Genomic DNA, 21,993 nt, shown 5'->3' on the forward strand with positions numbered 1-21,993 from the left:
TGTGGGGCTCTGACCAGGTTCTGTTACCCAGAATCCTTTGCAAACCTCAACATTTGGCTAAAAAAACACATTTTCCTCATATTTCGGTGACAGAAAGTTCTGGAATCTGAGAGGAGCCACAAATTTCCTTCCACCCAGCATTCCCCCAAGTCTCCCGATAAAAATGGTACCTCACTTGTATGGGTAGGCCTAGCGCCCACGAATGAAAATGGCCCAAAACACAACATGGACACATCACATTTTTTCACAGAAAACAGTGCCTATCTGTGGATTTTGGCCTCTAGCTCTGCCGGCACCTGGGGAAACCTAGCAAACCAGCACATTTCTGAAAACTAGACACCTAGGGGAATCCAAGATGGGGTGACTTGTGGGGCTCTGACTAGGTTCTGTTACCCAGAATCCTTTGCAAACCTCAAAATTTGGCTAAAAAAACACTTTTTCCTCTCATTTCGGTGACAGAAAGTTGTGGAATCTGAGAGGAGCCACAAATGTCCTTCCACCCAGCGTTCCCCCAAGTCTCCCGATAAAAATGGTACGTCACTTGTGTGGGTAGGCCTAGCGCCCACGAAAGGAAATGGCCCAAAATACAATGTGGACACATCCCATTTTTTTACAGAAAACTAAGGTTTTTTTTGCAAAATGCCTATCTGTAGATTTTGGCCCCTAGCTCAGCCGGCACCAAGGGAAACCTACAAAACCTGTGCATTTTTCAAAACTAGAGACCTAGGGGAATCCAAGATGGGGTGACTTGTGGGGCTCTGACCAGGTTCTGTTACCCAGAATCCTTTGCAAACCTCAAAATTTGGCTAAAAAAACACATTTTCCTCACATTTCGGTGACAGAAAGTTCTGGAATCTGAGAGGAGCCACAAATTTCCTTTCACCCAGCGTTCCCCCAAGTCTCCCGATAAAAATGGTACCTCGCTTGTGTGGGTAGGCCTAGCGCCCACAAAAGGAAATGGCCCAAAACACAACGTGGACACATCCCAATTTATTTACAGAAAACAGACGCGTTTTTTGCAAAGTGCCTACCTGTAGATTTTGGCCCCTAGCTCAGCCGGCACCTAGGGAAACCTACCAAACCTGTGGATTTCTGAAAACTAGAGACCTAGGGGAATCCAAGATGGGTGACTTGTGGGGCTGTGACCAAGTTCTGTTACCCAGAATCCTTTGCAAACCTCAAAATTTGGCTAAAAAAACACATTTTCCTCACATTTCGGTGACAGAAAGTTCTGGAATCTGAGAGGAGCCACAAATGTCCTTCCACCCAGCGTTCCCCCAAGTCTCCTGATAAAAATTTTACCTTACTTGTGTGGGTGGGCCTAGCGCCCACGAAAGGAAATGGCCCAAAACACAACGTGGACACATCACATTTTTTCACATAAAACAGAGGTGTTTTTTGCAAAGTGCCTACCTGTGGATTTTGGCCTCTAGCTCAGCAGGCCCCAGGGGGGGCAGAAATGGGCTAAAATAAATTTGCCCCCCCCATCCCCCTGGGGAGCGACCCTTGCCTATGGGGTTGCTCCCCTTGCGTGACGGCACAAAAAAAAAGATCCCCAGTGCCCAATGGTTTCTGCCTCCTTTGGGGGCAGATTCACCTAAAATCGGCCGATTTGCCCCCAAGGGGAGCAGAAATGGTCTAAATACAATTTGCCCCTCCAGGGGAGCGACCCTTGCCTAAGGGGTCGCTCCCCAGCTCTAAAAAAACAAACAAACAAAAAACAAACACAAAAACAAATTAGCCCTGGCGCCTATAGGTTTCTGCCCCCCCGGTGGCAGATCGCCTAATAACAATAGGCCGATCTGTCCCCAGGGGGGGCAGAAATGGCCTAAAATACATTTGCTCCCCCCACACCCCCGGGGAGCGACCCTTGCCTACGGGGTCGCTCCCCTTGCGTGACGGCGCAAAAAAAAAAGATCCCTGGTGCCTAGTGTTTCTGCCCCCAGACCTAAAATCGGCCGATCTGCCCCCAAAGCGGGCAGAAATGGCATAAATACAATTTGCCCCTCCAGGGGAGCGACCATTGCCTAAGGGGTCGCTCCCCATCTCTAAAACAACAAACCCCCCCCAAAAAAAAAAAACAATTAGCCCTGGCGCCTAGAGCTTTCTGCCCCCCCGGGGGCAGATCGGCCTAATACCAATAGGCCGATCTGCCCTCGGGGGGGGCAGAAATGGCCTAAAATAAATTTGCCTTCCACCCCTCCCCGGGGAGCGACCCTTGCCTACAAGGTCGCGACCCTTGCGTGACGGCGCAAAAAAAAAGATCCCTGGTGCCTAGTGGTTTCTGACCCCCTTGGGGGCAGATTGACCTAAAATCGTCCGATCTGCCCCCAAAGCGGGCAGAAATGGCCTAAATACAATTTGACCCTCCAGGGGAGCGACCCTTGCCTAAGCTCCCCATCTCTAAACAAACAAACAAAAACAAAAAAAACACAACAAAAAAAATTAGCCCTGGCGTCTAGAGGTTTCTGCTCCCAGGGGGGGCAGAAATGGCCTAAAATATATGTGCCCCCCAACCCCCCCAGGGGGCGACCCTTGCCTACGGGGTCGCTCCCCTTGTCTGACGGCGCAAAAAAAAGATCCCTGATGCCTAGTGGTTTCTGTCCCCTTTGGGGGCCGATTGACCTAAAATCGGCCGATCTGCCCCCAAAGCAGGCAGAAATGGCCTAAACACAATTTGCCCCTCCAGGGGAGCGACCCTTGCCTAAGGGGTCGCTCACCATCTGTAAAACAACAACAAACACAAAAATCCCCGGTGCCTAGTGGTTTCTGCCCCCCATGGGGGCAGATCGGCCTAATTAAAATAGGCTGATCTGCCCCCCTGGGGGGCAGAAATGGCCTAAAATAAATTTGCCCCCCAGGGCAAAATCGGCCGATCTGCCCCCAAAGTGGGCAGAAATGGCCTAAATACAATTTGCTCCTCCAGGGGAGCGACCCTTGCCTAAGGGGTCGCTCCCCACACCTAAAACAAAAAACTAAACAAAAACAAAACAAACCATTTTTTTTTTATCCCTGGTGCCTAGAGGTTTCTGCCCCCCCTGGGGGCAGAAAAGGCCTTAAAAAAAGATGCCCCCCCTGGGAGCGACCCTTGCCCAAGGGGTCGCCCCCTTATGTCCATTCCATTTTTAAAATAAAATCCCTGGTGTCTAGTGGGCGTTTTGACATCCGGATTGCTTTCAATCCGGCTGCCAAAACGCAGAGAGAGACTTCAAAGGGAAGGAAATACATTTCCTTCCCTTTGAAGCCTCTCTCGGCCTCCCCCACGTGATCGGAAGAGAAATGCAAAGCATTTCTCTCAGCTTCCAGCGCGATGAGGGAGGCTCTGTGACAATCAACGCACGCTCGCACGCTGACGTTACGGGGGGGTGAGGGGGGTCGGGGGTGGAAGGGGAAGGGCTTCCCCTTCCATCCCTGACTTGGGGGGGGGGGGGAACCCCACAGAGTGAGCGCTAGCGCTCCCTCCTCTGGGCTGTGTGCCCAGGACGTAATGGTTACGTCTTGGGCACAGCAGCACTGTGCCGCAGGACGTAACCGTTACGTCCGCGGCACAGAACGGGTTAAAATCAATTTGGGGAACAATAGATTGTCAGGTTCAGGACACGGATGCCTTATTTAAAGCATGTCTAATTCCATTGCAAATGAGGTTTCTGGATGACACAGTGAAGCAGACTGCTTGCCTAGGTCTAACAAAAATAAAATAAATTAACGTGCCCAGTACCCCTTCAATTGCACAATTTGACAAATAGAAAAATTTAATGAACTACACAGAAGAAGAAATCAATGGTATGGTACAGAATGGTACATTTAATTCAACACTTTTGGGCCCCACTGGGTGGTTATTGTGGCCAGTGGACACAAATGTTTTTCATGCATGCATTATAAACTCCTTGCAGGGTTTTAAAGAAAGCAGACGGAACCCTAATTATATATCAAGGCACAACACATGGAGATTGTTACTACTTATAGCAGAGGGAAGCTATGTCCGCAGTGGTTGTAACATTCCACATTATCAGCTGTAAAAGAGCACCTCTCTCTCCTCTCCTCTGATGATATCCAAAATTGTTGGGGCCTAGATCAGCACGCTCCAAATGTTTTTTGTGCACCAGTTACAATGAAATTTGGAAGCTTTCACAAATGGAAGCTGCTCGTGTAAGGCAAATAGATCAGCCTAACTTAGAAAAAGCGTTGGCTGTTCTTGATAACTGAATGAATACACTGTCCACTGGTATTTACACATTAAACAACATTGTGTCTTCTGGAATTGATATCATACAAAGTACATGTCTTTTTTACAGCATGGACAGAGTCAGCTTAGATCTATAATGCAGTTGAGTTAGACATTGCAAGTTCTGAAATCGAACTGATTGCCCTGGAAGAACGTGAACTCAAAGAGTTGTTCTTGCCCTTTAATTTTCACAGTGGCCTAAACCTTGTCAGCAGTATGGCTAATACACTGAGTCATCTCTCTGCCATTTTCCATGTTTCAGTTTACATCATGTTTGAAACATGTTCTAGTAGGCAGATTTCAGGCTTTAGGGGAGAGTTTTATACATGAGGTGGGGGAATTACCTTTTGAGTACAAATGTAGGAGCAGGGAAAATGAAGTCTTTCTCAGTGGAGGTGATTGTGAAACTTCCATAAGTCACTCAAATATTTATAACAGGTGACATTGCACCGAGTTTGTGATGTGTCAGTTGCCAAATTGCCATGTTACTTGAAGGGAGTTCCTGTCTCCTTGATTCACCCAGTGTGTCATTTACTTTCGAACTGAAGGTACTTTTTGCTGAATGATCAAGGTTGTTGGGGGATGAGAGCAGGTGTCCCACATGCAGTTTCTGTTTCTCAAATAGTAACCTGCTGTGGTAACATACTTTTCCCTCCTATGCATGAGATTAGAGTAGCTAGCTTGTGGCCTTTGATTCCAACATTTAATGTTAACTTTGATTAGCTGAACAGACTAAAAGCACTATTGTTTCAGAAATAAATGGTGCTTACATCTGCCCGTGAAACTTTCAAATTGCAAGGTCATCCTCTGAAATACAGTTGCTTTTAAACACCAACTTTCCAAGATACTTCGGTGAACTGATGAACCACATTTTTAATGCTTCCAACACGGCATGTGTTGTGCACCTTTTTAGGGCGATAGGGTCTGGTTTTGTCAGCGCCTTCCAGACTGTTTTCGGAGTGATTCCGTCTTTTATACATTCCTTATTTTGAGTGGATTTGGAGGCATACCACTTGTGTAGTTCTTGATGGGTGATATTTTGTTACTACTTTTTCTGCTCCTCAATGGTTGTCCCATCTTGAAGCCAAATGGTCATGGAACTACCTCACGTCTAGCTGTGATGAGAACACATGATACAATATTTTGACGTATCTTTGTTGGAGGAATTAAATGACAACTGGTCTTTGTCTTTCCGGCTAGTATGGTTCTACTGTAAGCAGCCTGTGTTTTGATGTCTTTGGTGCCCTTTTGAGTTTGCACTGGAAGTGTGTCTTGCAACACAGTTGGTACTATCTACAGACATAAATCGGCTAATGTTCCCCTTGAGGACTCATTTACAGAATTGTCCTATTAGACTATAATTGTTTCAGTATGCCTTTTATGAGCCATCTTACATGAACATATATGTTACGGCTCCAGGATTCCCTTCTTTTGGCTCACGCACTGGGGATGCTGTGTCCTCGACAGAGGCTGAGGCTATCAATCATGTCTCTTCCTTTGACCTACTCACTGAGGCTCTTGTGGTTCTGGTGCCTGCGGATGCTGTATCCATCTTGGATTCCATTACCACTGACAATATGGATGAGCTCATGGACACCGCCATTGACTTTTAAAATGTGTCACTTGTTTTTAAGTAAATTATTATGTTTTAATTGGTTCCTTTTTGTTTGCTCTACTTGTTGGTGTGAACCTTTTGTTCCTGTTAAGAATGTTAATATAATTTTAGAATCAGTCTTTTTCACTGCCAAGGAGAGCGTGTTGTGAAGACCTTTTGGACCTGAGTTTATTTCTTATTTTATATGCTTTAGCTGCACGTCTTTTAGCAATGACATTTTTCATGCATTCATTCATTATATTCTTCTAGGAATATCTAGTATGAGTTGCTTGTATAGTTAGCCTTTGCACGAAGTGTAATCAGTACTTTCTGTTCAAGGCTAGGAACACTATGCACAGTATCCTAGTTCTTGTGTTTACCATTCAGGAGACAGCTTCTAACATCTAGACACAATATTGCATCAGAGCTGTGCTTTCAACACAGCATGCCTTTATTATATAAACAGTGCATTGACCCGAAAGGAGCAGAGGGGCATTCCAACCATGACCATCCTGAGAAGAACGCTGTGTTCAACAAACAGCTCAGCTGGTGCTAATCTACCAGTTTCCAGAAAGGATAGTCATCTACACCGCCGGCTGACTCCTGACGCTATCTCCAGGTATGGGGCTAAGGATAATCTTTTAGATTGGTCCGGGCAGAAGGGTACACCCTCTATGTTCTCAATATAGTCCTATGGCTAGGTAGCAACCTCTAGAATCTTGAAAATCTCTAGAACACATTTACCTTGGTTGGACTTTTTATTGTCTTTACTATGTTCATAACGCTGATAACTTTGCTTTGTTTAATCTGCCTAATTATCACAGCTCATTCTCTTTATGGATGATTACAATTGTTGCAATAAATGTATTGAAAACATATTTCATATGTCGCTTGTGTTTTTGCCTGGGCATGGATGAGCAATACCACAAAAGGGTGAGATCTGTTTCCACTACTTCACTAAGGAGTCAGAGTGATATGTTATCACTCCACACTCCAGTAGGTTCAGGGGTTAGGGTGAGGCACTGTGAGGCAGCCAGAAATTGGTACAACAGCTCCTGATGGTGTTGAATGGAATTTGTCCCCACATTCTGAAGTTCTCTTGTCCTAATATGCAGTCCTATTACATTACTAGGAACGGCATGACAATTCTACACAGGTAACTTATTACTTATCTTGGGATCTTAGGGTACATTCAGCCCACTTCAACTTCTTAACATTAAGCACATCTGTACAACAACTAAAACATCACACCATACATGTTAGCAAAATACTGCACGCTAGACATAAGCAATTGCAACTCGCAACCTTATTAATACTCACTCCTCCGTTGATACAACTCCTTTCTCAACTGCTGGAACATCGCTCATCCTCCCAATTAAGACATGCGCTTTTAGGGGGTACAGTTGGGTTGGACAAGACCAGGGCTCTTATAAGGATACAGTAGCTTCCTTTGCTTCAGTAACCAACCATCTGACAAGCAACCAGCCAAGAGGGCGCAGTGAGGTGGACGACACTCTCTTGGTAAAGTCATCAAAGATTTTTCCCCAATGGTCATATGGAACTTTCTTCGTTGACATGAAGCATTGAACGGGCGTAAACATCATTAATACATTTCATTTACAGGAAGCCAACATGACTCCATAATAACGACCATGAATCGCCAAATTTCGTTAGCAAGGTTTATTTTAGGTTATTGATCAATCCAGGATATATGAATGCCAGGAATATATCAAAGGATCTGCACTACAACTGGTAAACTGAAATATCTTAATAGGATCAGCCATAGCAAAATAAGGTACACAATAGTGACAACCACGGCAATACAAAAAACGGAGACTAAGGAATAGGTGTTTCACAAAGAAACTTATGTTCTCTCTCCTAAACATAGGATAGCTATAGAACCAGCTATTCATGATTCTAATTAGGGACTTAGGAAAGTTTGGAAAGGTGTGAGCATTGTGAAGACTTCAGTAGAAGTCTAGAAAAAGAAAATTAGTGTCCAACATAAAGTTTCACACTTGCAAGAACAAAGGAAAGCAGGGGGTTCTGTATCCCTCGAAGTCTAAAGTGAACCTGGCCTAACTACCAATACTAACTTGTGAACACCAGTTAAAATTACAAAAGCTTCAGCAACTTTTGCATCTTTTTCCACACCACCAGGAACCAACCATTTCATTACTCGTGATCGTCATTTGCAACATACTTACGTTTTCTATTGCATCGAACAGAGGCAGTTACTGCAACCTTGAACATCTAATGTTCTTGGCACATGATGAATCGAAGGCTTCTTCTGCTAGTTAGGTCTCCAGGCTGTTTGCTAAATTTTCTCTTCTCAAAACTCACTATCAGCAATTTAGTACATACAATACTCCTTTCTCTAGCTATCAAGAATCACAAGAAAGCTCCTGCAAAAATAAAGGAAACACGCTGGCAAAACTATATTTCAATTGAGGCCCACTGTCAAGCTAACGTAACTAAGCATCTAATATGCATTTAAATACATGATCATACATGCACATGAAAAAATGTTAAAAGTGAATCAAAAAAGTGAATAAAATAATACATTTTTACGTGTGCAAATGTAACTTGAAGTGTAAGTATAAATGTGAGTAAAGAAATGTCATGATTACATGTTTATCCAAACATTAGTATATTTGTGTATAATTCTCTAACTTCTACAGTAATTACATTTCATGAATGTGTTTAAATGTTCACACATGTTAATATAATTAAGACACACAGTGAATATAATGTCAAATTCAAGTATATGATTGTGCACTTATGACGTGTAAAGGATGGAGTCTAACTGCTCAACTCCGATTTTGTATGCCACATCACTGACACCAGGTACTTTTGCCAAACCACCGTCATTCTTACCTTAGCATACTGACTCCCTCTTGCCTCGTTCTCAAAATGGCATACCTCTTTCTTCAGCAGAAAAATCCTCTATGTTCAAGAGAGGTGTGTCGTGAGAATCCCTTCAATTTGGAATGCCAATTACTACCTACAACAAAACTGTGGCAGAAGCCTTCTTGAAATTTGCTGTATGCATCTTCAATACCATATCCATTGAATTGGTTTCCACTCCTAGCTCCCTTTCTGTCAGAAAGTGAAGTCCATCCTTATCCAGGTACCGGAATTGTGCAAGAATAGGAATAAACAGTTTTGTGCTGTGTTTTGCACTTTTGCTTATCAAAAATAGATGCACATTGCACTTGCTTTTGTTTTGGATGTGCGGCTACCACAAGTGTTTTGCTGGTTGTAAAAACTTGAGCAATCCCTGATCTTGTAGGTTATCACTGCCACCTTGAGTATAATTGAACCTGTCCTGTTCTTCAGACAGAAGGGTGAAATTATTTAATGTCCCTGTGAGCATGGTCTGCATGAAAGAAAAACTAAAAATAATAAAAAATAATAAAATGCCCAGTCAAAGCAAAAACCACCAGTAATACAGAATCCGTACTTCTGTTATTAGTTTGTACCTTTTCCAATGAGAAACATATTAATTTTAAATTCAGTTTAAAAATCATAATACTTACCCAGTGTCATTGGTCTCAGGGGGTCGCAATCGAATTGAGATGACTCATTGTTTTCCATGTTATTATTAGAGCTTTCCTCCATACATTTTTATGATGCTGCCTCCCTCCTGCACGCTGATGCTCATTCAGGCCTGGTTTGCACAATAGAACACTATAACATTCACAACTAAATGAATAGCATGTGTATGACACCTGCTGTCCTAATATTTCCTTTAGAGAATTTAAGAAAAGTCTGCCATTTATTTCAAATTATGTAATAGGAAGCATTGTCCCAGCTTGTTGTGTACAGACCAGGATCAAGTTGCTGTTGCTTGTTTGTCTGCGGGTGACCCCAACCTGCCTTTCAGCGAGACCTAAGGACGTACAGTAGGGCGTGTAGAATTATGTGGCAGGAGAGGACAAAATTATGTGGCAGGATTGAGTAAATTATGTGGCAAGAAAAGGCAAGTTATGCGGCATAATGAAGCACATTTTGTGCTTTGTGATAGTGTTACTTCATTATTTTGTCAGTTGTACACTTATTAACACTGTATGAGAATTGATGACACCTCATTAGTACCAGTATAACACACAAATATAACAATAACCAGTAGAAAGGTGACTAGTCAACCTTCCAAAAGGCCTTCCACTGCATAGTAACATGTCTTGCAGCTTCTTTAGCAACTTTTTGAGCTTTTGAGCTAGAAACAATTTTTTGTTAAAATCTGAGATTATGCAGCAAAAGCAGCAAATTTATAATTATTTGAAAAATGCCGCAGCTGCACAATCTCATAATTCCAGTGACCCCCAGTGGCATAATGAAACTTGAGGGGACCCACTGCAAAGTACATAGAGAGTAACCCTTCCTCTTCAACCCTTTCAGGAGCTCTCAGGCCAGGGGTCCTCTGCCCAGTGTACTGTTCTATGGTGTCCACCTGGAGCTCGGACCCCCTAGCACTGCGGGGGTTGCAGGCGCTAATGGTACATAACTGAGTGGCCCTGGGGTACACTTGTACGCCGGTGGTGCATTGGCATCCTTGGGATACTATGTGCCTACTTCTAAAAAGCACCATTGCCGGGGCTCACTAAATGAGCACCACCCGTTAAGTGGCACACGCTTAGCACATGCTTAGCACATCCGCTTTGTCTGAGAACCTGCGCCTGTAATATGGCGTAAGCATAGCTTAATTTGAGCGGGTAGTTGCAAGTGGGGTCCACCGGCACTCATTTTTCACGCATAGCATCTATGATCAGACTTTGAGCCAGAGCAAGAAAGAGAAATGCAAAAAGGGGGAAAAGATGGAGGAACAGAAAAACGGAAAAACTATGACAAAGAAAGAAAGCAAGGTGGAAAAAGAACCTGCGGAAGTGAGATAAAGAGGCAGGGAGTGTCTGGGCGAATTAAAGAGCATCAGATGGAATCAAGACTACACACCCTTGGTAGTCAGCACCCTTATCTTTGATAGGCCGGACGCAGGCTTGTGAGCAAAACTTTGGGAATCGCACCAGCGCTTATCATTTTACATTTTAAGCATTGGGCGCAGGATAACGGGAAAAGGTATTCCTTCATCTGCTTAGTGCCATGTCCCTATGTAAATGAGGAAACACATCTTTAACATTGTCAGGTGCAAATTGTGACCATGTACCATGCATGTTATAGAACTGACTGGGCAACAACTGCAGCAACTTCTGAAGTTCAGAGGAACTCATTGAGTATGAAAAGTGGGCACAGATGTCCACTGTGCTCCCGCTGCACGGCTGTAGTCTGACCACGTGTCTTCTGAAATCTGCTGAGGAGCAAATTTTAAATACATTTTAAATATAAAAAAAACTGCCAAAATACCTAACATATACATTACTATACAAAACGTCGACATACATTTATACCCACTCTAAAAAGACCTTTCCAAAATATTCGAAATACTTTGGATTTAGAGTAATAACGTTTTTGAAGTGATTCTAAGAGATTCACCGAGCATAAAAACGTTTTCAGACTCCTTCAAACATACACGCAGGACATTATAGTCCAATAGACATGAACCGTACTCAAAATACCCCAGCTAAAACCTCAAAAAATGTACTTCAGATTAACTATTCTACGATCACACAGTTAATCGGTGTGACGCCATGAGTGGAATATATACATTGGAGCCTCCCAGGCTAGGCGAAAACCTTCCTGGAGCGCTTAGCAACGAAGGGTTAAAACGTGAATCTTTGCAGAACAACCGTAAACAGAGACGAAGCTCGAGGCAACCGTTTCCCCAAGTGCGCCTTTCTCTTTATTTTTTGTGGTGCTTTGTACATTTTTTCTCTAATAAGGTGCACGGGTATCCCTGGGACGAGGGCAATTTATTCCGAAAACAAGTGCCTGTCAACAAAAGCAGAAAGTAACGGAGAGCAGTGACAGGCGGGCCGCCGACCGGGCTCTGAACGGATCCCTGACGCGGAAGGGTTTAGCTGAAGCGGTGCGCGAGCGCAGCGCATCCTTCAGAGGCGATGGACGGGGCTGTAGGCGAGCGACAGGCCTGGGTCTAGCAGGCGTCGGATATGTTGACGTGGCTTCATAACTACCGGCAAAAAAATGGAACAAGATGTAAATAGCTGTCAGTTTAAAAAGTGTTTATTGTTCACCGACGTGAATGCTGTTCTACCTACTGTGCGTCGTGCCGTCCTTGCATCACGTCTCCTTGTAACGTACACTTTCTTCAAGCTTTGCTCTAAAAGTGTAGAATCTACCACTTTTTAATATATTATTACTTGGTCTAGCGGTTCGTCTGTTTACAACTGTCCAGCCAGCTGTCATTTCTCTCACGCGGCCAGACCCAAAAAGTGACACTTTCCAGTCCCTAGAACGCCTCTTTAAATATTGCAAATATGACACTCTGTAGAAATGGTTTGCAAGGTATGGATGACTGCAGGGATTTGAACTTACTGCAGGCAATGTTTGTTTTAATATCTGTGAGGAAATCAACAGTAAAACCCAGAGCAGCAGACCATAAAACAAAGCCACAAACAGGCAAAAAAACAGCCCATACATTGACCTGACCTCCTTGTGTTCAGGAACTGCCTGATTGTCCTATAGGCCAGTCTGACCCTCGATCAGCCTACGTTCACTGGTTGATTGTTACTGTTTACACTTACAATCTGGTTATTTCTGACTTTGACCTAACTGTTCACCCTACACGAATCTAAGACTTCATTAAGCTCTCACACATCTAATCAAACACATTCTTAAACAAGGTATCATTTCTCATTATTGTCAATACATGAACAATTATCTCAACTGGGAGGTAACGGGGAGGAAAAAAATACCCAGTCAAAGCAAAAATCACCTGTACTACTGAATTTCTACTTCTGTTAGTAGTTTGTATTTTTGCCATTGTTAAACACATCCTAGAACAATTGGATTAAAGGTTTAGTATGGTTTGTTGAGAAATTTATGCCCTGAAGAGGCAGAATGTGTCCACGAAACACGTGTTGGCAACTCAAACGTCTTTGTATCACAACCGTGTACTCTTAAAATGCCACACAATGTGATAATATATTTTTTCTTTTTTTAACTATGTGACATTTTCAAACTAAATGTAGCTGGTGATTATGTAACATGTTTGAAATTAGTGTGTTTATTATTGTAAAAATGCAAACTAATAACAGAAGTCTAAATTCTGTAGTACTTGTTGTAGGAAAGTGCCTCTTTTGACATGATTAGCCCCCCACTTTTTGCCTTGTATTTGATGTGATTTCAAAGTTGTTAGTGCCCACGGCCCCTGATAACCAGGTTCCCTGGGTCAGATCTCTTTCCAGAACTGTTGTGATGCATTGGCACAATTGGCAGTACCTTTAGCTGCCACTATAAGTCCATAGTAAAGGGTACTTAGGTTCCCATTGCAAAGGGTACTAAGGGTAGGCCCCTGAGGGCAGCAGCCCAGATTGTGCCACCCTCAGGGACCATGCATCCAAGTGCACCCAGCACTGCCATTGCAGACTGAAGGGGTCATTTTGACTTCAGCGGATGGTTTTCACTGTCTGCTGAAGACCCGCTGTCAGGTTGCTGCCAGTTCACCCGCCTTCCCGCAGGCCCCTTTACGAGATCCCCGCTGGGTCAGTTCCGCCCGCTGGCCCAGCAGGGAACAGCCCACAACATTGACACTGACTCATAATTGAGCCAGTGGCAATGTTGCAGTGCGTAGGGTGCAACAACACCCATCACGCTTCTCACTGCAGACAGTTAAAAGTGAGATGGGGCTGGCCATGTGGGGCCCCTCTGCACCCCATCTCTGCCAGCCTTTACATGGCGGTGCAACCACCATGTCAAAGCTGGTGGAGGGGGGGGGGGTCGTAATCCCCAGGGCAGCGCTGCATGCAGCGCTGCCCTGGCGGATTAGGACCGCCAGCACCGCCGGTCCCTCCAGTGGAGGAAAATGGTGGTGCTAGCTGTCCGACTGTGGCACAACCGCCATGGTCATAATGTGGTGGTCAGGCTGACGCAAAAGCGGTGAGACCACTGATTTGGCGATGGTCAGATCGCCACTGCGACCCTGGCGGTCTTCTGGCAGGCCTTTCAAACCTAAGGCAGGGTGCACTATAATGCATGTGTGGACGTAGATGCATGAGCAACATGCGCCTACTGTGACCTTGCTAAACCTGGGACATAAAAGTGAACACAGCAGCCATTTTACATGCATATGCTGGACACTGGTCTTTACTGGTTTCACAGCTCTATGATGGCCAGTCTGAATTCTGGGTTGTTTGGTATCAAGCAACCCAGAACAATAAATCAAAACTGGTACAGGGATTTGATTTATTGCAAAATTTACCCAGGGGCCACCTTAGAGGTGACCCCTGCAAAGGCTAACTAACTCTGGCATGGCTGTTGGCTGGTCACAACCAGCCTGCCACCACCAGACAAGATTCTGGAACCCTGGGGTGAGAGCTTTTGCTTTCTGGGTTCAGAAAACAAAGCCCTTCCTGGGCAGAGGTGTTGCACTTCCTCCCCCAGGAATGTGCACAGCCCTGCCTGCAAGCTTCAAAGTGCTTGCCGCCCTTGAAACTCGATCCCCAGCATTGCAGCTAGCAGCAGATGGCCGCCACTGATGCAAAACCTGACTTTTGGCGGGAGCAACGGCAGGAAAATGCACAAAGGACTGGAGGAGGGGCCACACCCAGCTTGCACCATCCCTAAGGTGTTGTATTCGAGGTGACCTCTGCATTTCATTTTTATCCATCTTGCACGGAAGGAAAATAGCCTATCAAGGATAGGGAAGTGACCACAGGAGGTGGTCACATAATGTGTGTAGCCATCCTAAAGTAGATGACCCATTGGTCACTACTAGGTACTCCCCTAAACGCGCACTAAATGCAGTATTTAATGGGCACCCCTTGACCTGAAGATCAGATTCCAATTACACAAGAAGGCCAGCAACAAAGAAGACTCAAGGCTTGAGAACTGCATTTCTGCTGTACAAACAAAAAGGCGGCAAGCCCTGCCCGCTGCACTCAGGACTCAACAATCGCTGCTGAGGGTTTGCATGGACATCAGACAGACTCTACAAAACCCCAGAGGACCTTCACCCTTCTGAAAATCACTAAAGATCTCCCTCCAGAGTGAAGGCATCACTCCCTGCAACAAAAAAGCAAAGACCAGAGAAGTCCAGTTCACTGACTGGCCTCTGACCAAGGAATCGGACAAAGCCAGACCAAATTCCACCCAACAGACCTGGAGGAGAATCTCTCCAAGTGTGCAAAGTTTGGTGATACTGCAACCTTTAGTGGCTGAACTGTGCAATCGCCAGGGGTGCTGGACCCCAAAACGTCGGACACCCAGAAGAAAAGTTCACTCAGGACTGTCAATGGACAGCACTACTCTTGGCTCACCCATCTGCTCTGCACCTGGATTCCCTGGGCCCTGCACCAGAGAACTAGCTGTGGTCAAAGATGATATGACAATCTTTCCTGTGATATCACTGAGGTTAAAGTATGCGTGTTGTCACTTCCGCTACTTTTGGCAATTTGGTGAATCAACCTCCGTGACTGTGATCCTGTGGATAATACAACTGTATTCTAATCCCTAAACCCGGAGAACAGCAGAGATAGTTCCAGTATCCAAGAGGGAGTCAGAACTGATCTAGTATGTTATATGTCCTTCACCTAGGCACATACCAGGGGCAGGATATTTGGAAAAGTATTTACAAATACATCTAGCCCTGGTACAATAGAAAACATATGATGATGAACTTTCATATGGAGTTAAAGACTGCCTTTGGAGAGCCAGTGTAATGGGGAGCTAAGGGGAGTGCACTGTCAGGGCTTATGATGGAAATGACGGGCTGGATATTCAGAGGTTACGGTATCAATCTAAATGAGAAGGTTCATAAACACAGCAGTGCTACACAGTGTCCCATATGATGAAACTTTGCAAACAACTGAGAAATTGCTTTACTCATCAGTTTGGGACTACACTACTGCACTTGGTTAAATTTGGTTACAGACTTAGCACGTTAAACCTTAATAAATATATTTTAAACTTGAGGGGCCAATATATTTACATACTCATGGTATCTCCATGGGGAGTACTTTTGCCCCAATTATAACATGTCTGTATATGCATCCTTTTGAAACATAACATCTTTTTAGATAGCAACCAGTCCAAAGATTATTAACATTTATGGAAACTTTACATCAACAACGCTTTCATAATTTGGACTGTAAGCATATACACTGCAAAGGAATTTATGAAGTAGTTGAACAAATTAAACCTATTTCTGTCATTACCATAGATCACAGATCAGTTTCTTCTTCATCTGGACCATTTTTTCCAAACAACTAATGAATGTCTGTTCTTTTTTATAGCCGAAGAATTGCAACCAATAATGGTTAACTTCACCAATACTCACAACAGCATTCATTTAGATAAGTGCCTTTAGTCTTAAGAGTACTTTGTTAAGTTACCAACATGCAGATTGGTGCTGAGCAATAATATTGTGTGCCTTTGTATTGTAGGACTTCCATGGAGGCATCACAAATGACTGTGTGGAGAGTTCCAAGTAAGTCAGATTAACACGTTTGCACAATATTACAGTTCCTAGTCGCTGCCGTTTGTAGAAATGCCCTGTGTTTTCTTTTTTCTTTGTAGGACTCCAAGAAATGCAATTAGAAGAAGAGAACCGACGCCTCTGACGAATGAGAAAAGCCGGGAACCCCAAAGACGCTGAGCGCTCGAAAGGGCAGCGATAGAGTTAAGAGGAAAGCAGAGAAACTGACGACGAGTTGTCGTCAAGACACAGCGCGCACCCTGAAAAGGCTACGTGCTCTGTCCTAAAGGGCCACCAGTGAATGCTTGTGGGACCCGACCATTTTTAGGGTCGAGCCTGTGTCGCATGTGCTTGCGCATGCGTTTCGCTTGCGAGACGCTTAAGGAGTTAGATAAGGGCTCGGAGCCCGTCCATGTCACGTCAGTGTCTTTCATTGGTTCATGGGCTTGCCTTTTAAAATCTGCTTGCTTTCATTAGTGGAAGGCATGCATATATCATGCCTTTTCCAGTGGTTAGCCCTCCACGAGCGCAGCGACCAAGTACTGAAAACATGCAAGGCTCGCTGTTTTCCGTCCGATTTGTGGACTATTTTCTCTCTTTTTCGCAGTGCGATCTCGCTTGGCAGAAGTCGAGCGCTTTGCATGACATCGACCCTGTTACATAATTAATTGCACTTTTGCCAGTTACGTAGATAATTGCACTTTTGCCGATAGGTTTCATTACGAGTGCACTGTAGCAGCGATCGCACTGTTTTTTTCTTTCAATGTGGAAAGAAAAATCCGGTTGGGAGTTTACAACTGCTAATAGCTGTAACTCGGAGAAATGAAAGACCATGGTGCATTGCAAATGCTTGTTAAGATTTACATGCACCATTAGTACAACTGATCTTTCATTTCTGGATCTAATAAATTATCCTTGTGGGAGAGGGAGTGAACGGATCACAGAGATTTTTCATAAATTAGCAGACAAAATAATCTTCTATGCTTTGACAGGTTCACCCCATATTTTGATGGATATTCTCCCTTTTGGACAATTCTGCAGGTTCTACAGGAATTGTAGTACCAGCGATGATTAAAAAAAAAGAGACATGTTCACTCAGACACTACTTCAATGCAAGTACCCTGCCAGTATAATTGGAAAAACGAAAAAGTGGTACAAGCAATAACAGGGATGCATTTTCGAAACTTTTACAAACCAGAAAAATAACTGATAGGTATGACAACATATAGGGCACTCTAACTCCGTCAAGAAAGCTAGCAATAAACAATTGAGGGAATCTAAAACTTGAAAAAACAATGTCCTTGTTTAAAAGAGGTACCAGTCTCTGTGACTTCCTGTTACACATGACTCTTCGTAAACCTTTTGATAACTCACGAAATACCACATTATTGGGCCTTCCTTCAGTCATGGGACACTGTCTATGTGGCAAGTGTCATGTGTGCCCCCTGACAAACCAACCAAATCAATTGATTTTGGGTAGGTAGCCCCGGGAACCCAGGAAGTAAGATCAACTGAAACTCTAATAATATGGTCTATATGATCACTGGCCCCTGTGAACTTGAATGTAGTGTCAATGTTTGCATTCCATTTAGCAAGCACAGAAGCAATAATAATGTCAAAGGACTGCCATGAAAAATAACTAATCATTTAAGAAAATGGGGCTTGTTAATAAAGACAGAGTTGGTAATTTTCGAACAAATGTAGTCAAACACTCCAAATTTGCTGAAGCAATTTTTACCAAATGAACACCATTGATCATACAGATTGAACACCCATAAGTATACTTTTAATGATGATATTCCTTGAATCTCAATTTGTCTGTAACATAGTTCTCTCTATCTGAGTGTCTCCCAGTTTCTTGTGATTTTGCAATACCAAGAATAGGGATGAGTGCTCTTTTTCCAGGTACAATATCAACCCAGCATCTAGGGGTTTCTGATAAAACTCATTCTTTTGCTAATTACAAATTTCCTTTGGTAATTTTGATAAATATTGCAATTTTAATAGCCTTCATTGGCTTTTTCTATCAGTAGGTGTACATATTGGGTTACTTTGGGATTCATACAAAAGTTAGATGCTAAATAACATCGGACTTAGGACTGATCCTTGAGGACCTCCAGAGGTAAGGACATGCGATTTTGAAGAGGCACTGGCCGCGAAAACCTGGAAAGTACGGTCTTTTAAACAAAAGATGACATCCAGGACAACCCTTTCCTTTGAAGGCCCTGGTTTGTTAGTATGTCTGGCAGAATGGCATGTCACACAGTATCGAAGGCCGCACTGAGATCGAGTAAAATCAGCAGGCCTGTCTCGCCTTTGCTCCAGGAGCTTCCTGAGATGTACCGTGACTCCTAGAAGGGAGGATTCTGTACTGTGTCCTGCTGTGAAACCTGCCTGGGAAAAATGTAAGAAATGTTGGGACTCCACAAAGGTGGAGAGTTATTTGTTAACCTGTTTCTCCAAAATTGTGGATAGGAAGGGCAGCATGGAAATTGGACTATAATTTGATCAATTGGTGGGGTCTTCCGGGAGGCAGGACAGTATCATGCTTCCATGCCTGTGGAATATGCCCTTACTGCATGGAGGAATTGAGGAGTCTCACTAGCAACATACTGAGGTCTGTGACTAAAATGCTGTGCTTGGCAGGTAAGAAGGGATCTTGCAGAGAACCCAATTTTATTTATTGGAGTAGGGACAGAAACAGGGACGGTTCCAGCATTGCAGATGAATTCAATTCATGGCGGGCCTGTGCGTTGACTGAGGTGTAGGAGTCCTCAATGATAGGAGACGTCCATGGTCTGGAGCAAGGCATTATGTTAGTTTCTTTATTCTGTCCCTAGGTGTATCAGAGTGTTTCAATAAGAGCAAGTATGTTTGTGTGTTTGTGTTGAATGTGACACTACCAGGAATTTTCAGCATATGATTAGGCACAATAAAATTCTTTTGTGGATTGGAGTCCTGAGGAAAGCCGCTAACTCCTAAGGCCTTAAAATGTGCCTGAAATATGTAGACTAGTTCTGATTTGGGAATAATTAACATTCATAGGCATAAACTATTCATTTATAATCTTATTCGAGATGTTCTTAATCCATTATTTTTTAGAGACTCCTAGATAATTTTAAATTTTATCAGCACTTGGATCATATCCCATCTATGATTTCCTATTATAGAGATCCCAGAATAGTTGAGCCTACCATAACCTTTTTAGTATGTGGTTGAGAACAAAACTCAGTGATGAAGCATACAGCACATTATGGGTGAGGGTTCTTGTTCTAAGAGTTGCATCTTGTCCCGTATTCATGGGATCTCCTTTATGATGGGCGACCTTTCTTTTCCTTGATGACCTGAAGTGTTCTTAAACTTGTGTTTATAATTCAAAATAATATTCATCTCCCTCCAGGCCTGGATGTATAAGTCATGCTTCAAACTCAATTTGCCTAAGACAGAACTAAAAACCAACATCTCCGGGATAGCAATTACAGAAATAACATTTATAAAACAGGAAGTGAGTCACCATGATGAAAATATCAGGCAGAGAAACCATAATCACTTTAATTTGATATGCTTAGGGGATATCACCAATCACAGACAGGTTTAGCCCTTTAAAAACATGCATGGTCCTTCTCGGAAAGAGAGCTGCCTAGTTCAGAAGAAGATGAGGAGACATGGCTGTTGGAAGAATTCCCATCTGTTTTTTAAAATGTATGTGCCTTTACAAAACTGTTGTTTTCCTAAACATGTTCCCTTGCTGCCCTCTTGAGCCTTCTTTTGATAGATCCAATTTTTTTTTTGTTTGATCTTGCTTTCTAAGGTTGACTCTTTTGAAATAAACATCATATTTTTTTGCTTCAACTATAGCAGAATCCCGTCATTTTTATTATGCCTTACTTATACAATTCTTATCGGATAAATCAAATCTGTTTAGATCTTTCACATTCTTTATTCAACCAAGGCACAGATTTGCAAAGGTTTAGTGTTGGGTTAGCATTACTTTTGTAACACGAAACTTTTTTGGGGATTCACAAACTGACGTAAGTTGGTATTTGCATTGGTTTGTGTGACATAACGTGAAGTAGCACGAAATGCTGTTTTGCATTACGTTGCATCAAGGTTGCATTACATGGGTGGTACATATGCGTACCCGTTCTACCACCTAAGCATTTTGGTGTTAAACCCTATTCTGAAACATCAGAAGAAAGGGTTCAGCGCCAAAAATTAATGCAGCTAAAAAGCACACGTTAAACAGAATAATGTTTTTATTTCTCCCTGCTTTTCTGAATTTGCATGTGTGCTGTACTGTGCAGCACACATACAAAGTAGGAAAGGCATTTCCACTTATCTAGGCATAGTATTTTGTACAGGAAGGGTACCCTTCCTGTACAAAACCTATGCTAGACTCATGCACACACGATAGCACTATGGCGCTAAAGTGTGTGCGTGGCGCACAGCAGCTGAAATCAGTGCCTGTGCTAGGCAGAGGGGAGGAGAGTGCCATTTCTATGCGAACGTAGCGCTCTTCTGCTCTCTCCTTGTCACACAGCGCAGAGAGGTATTTTTGGCTGCTGCACTGCGCTGCACACCTTTCAAAATCTGGGAATAGTGTATTGTGGTTTTGGTCAAAGTTTTCACATAATTTGCCCACATTTCTCTGCAGGAAACCTTGCTGCTTTAGTCAGTTACTCCTCACAGAAACCTGTTTCTTAATCGGAGCCATATTGTTTGAGTTTTCTGGGTGCATTGTCACATTCATTGGGAAAGCTTATCAGCTTTTAGTGAAGTGAAATAAGAGGCAACTGTGCCTTGTTTTGTTTGTGTAGATTAAAATATTCTTCTTCATCCCTACAGTCACCTGTTTATTGAATTGTTGAATTGAATTAGCAATTAAAATCAGAATCTGCTGCCACATCCCTCAAGACCCTTGATTGATCCATAGTGTAGTGTCAGAGTACTTACAACCGCCTAAAACCTGTCTGAGAATTATAGACAGTGAAGTCCTTGAGTGTGAGGTAGGGTGACGATTTGATGGAGCATTTCGGCCCATCTTCCTTAAATCCTTTGGTGGTGGATCTTGTTCCGTTGAAGGGAAAGGTGTGAGGAGTTAGCTCTCAACCTGATCAACATTAATTTACAGTGTAACCAATTTGGCCACACAATAAGGACCCAAATCGGAAATGAAGTTCGGGATTTTACTACAAGCCAACAGTCAGGTTAATATAGACAAATCTCAAAAACGTGCTGTAGAGATACAGAAGAACAACAGGATAACCAGATCTCCTGAAGAAGTTTAGATGCATTAGCGTAAGACAAACCAAGTGTTTGGTTACAGAAATACAGAATATCAGCAATATGATTTTATGTTTAGAGAGCAATCTTCAATGTTCTCTCCTAAACATGAGTAATGTCTAAAGTCAACTAGTTTGGAAACTTAATTAATCAGGATTTCTCCATCTAAGGGAGTTCTCAAAAGGTTGGGAAACTATGGTAAAAAGGAAAAAACATATGAGTAGGCACAAAGGAAAAAGTAGAATTAGAAGGTGTCAGCATTTCAGAAGCTCGGTCAAGAGTCTTCTTGAGAGTTAATTGTTAGCCTAAGCCGCACTCAGCTAAGCATAGGGACAAGAAAAT

This window comes from Pleurodeles waltl, chromosome 10 (genome assembly GCF_031143425.1).
Source record: "Pleurodeles waltl isolate 20211129_DDA chromosome 10, aPleWal1.hap1.20221129, whole genome shotgun sequence".
Taxonomy (NCBI): Eukaryota; Metazoa; Chordata; class Amphibia; order Caudata; family Salamandridae; genus Pleurodeles; species Pleurodeles waltl.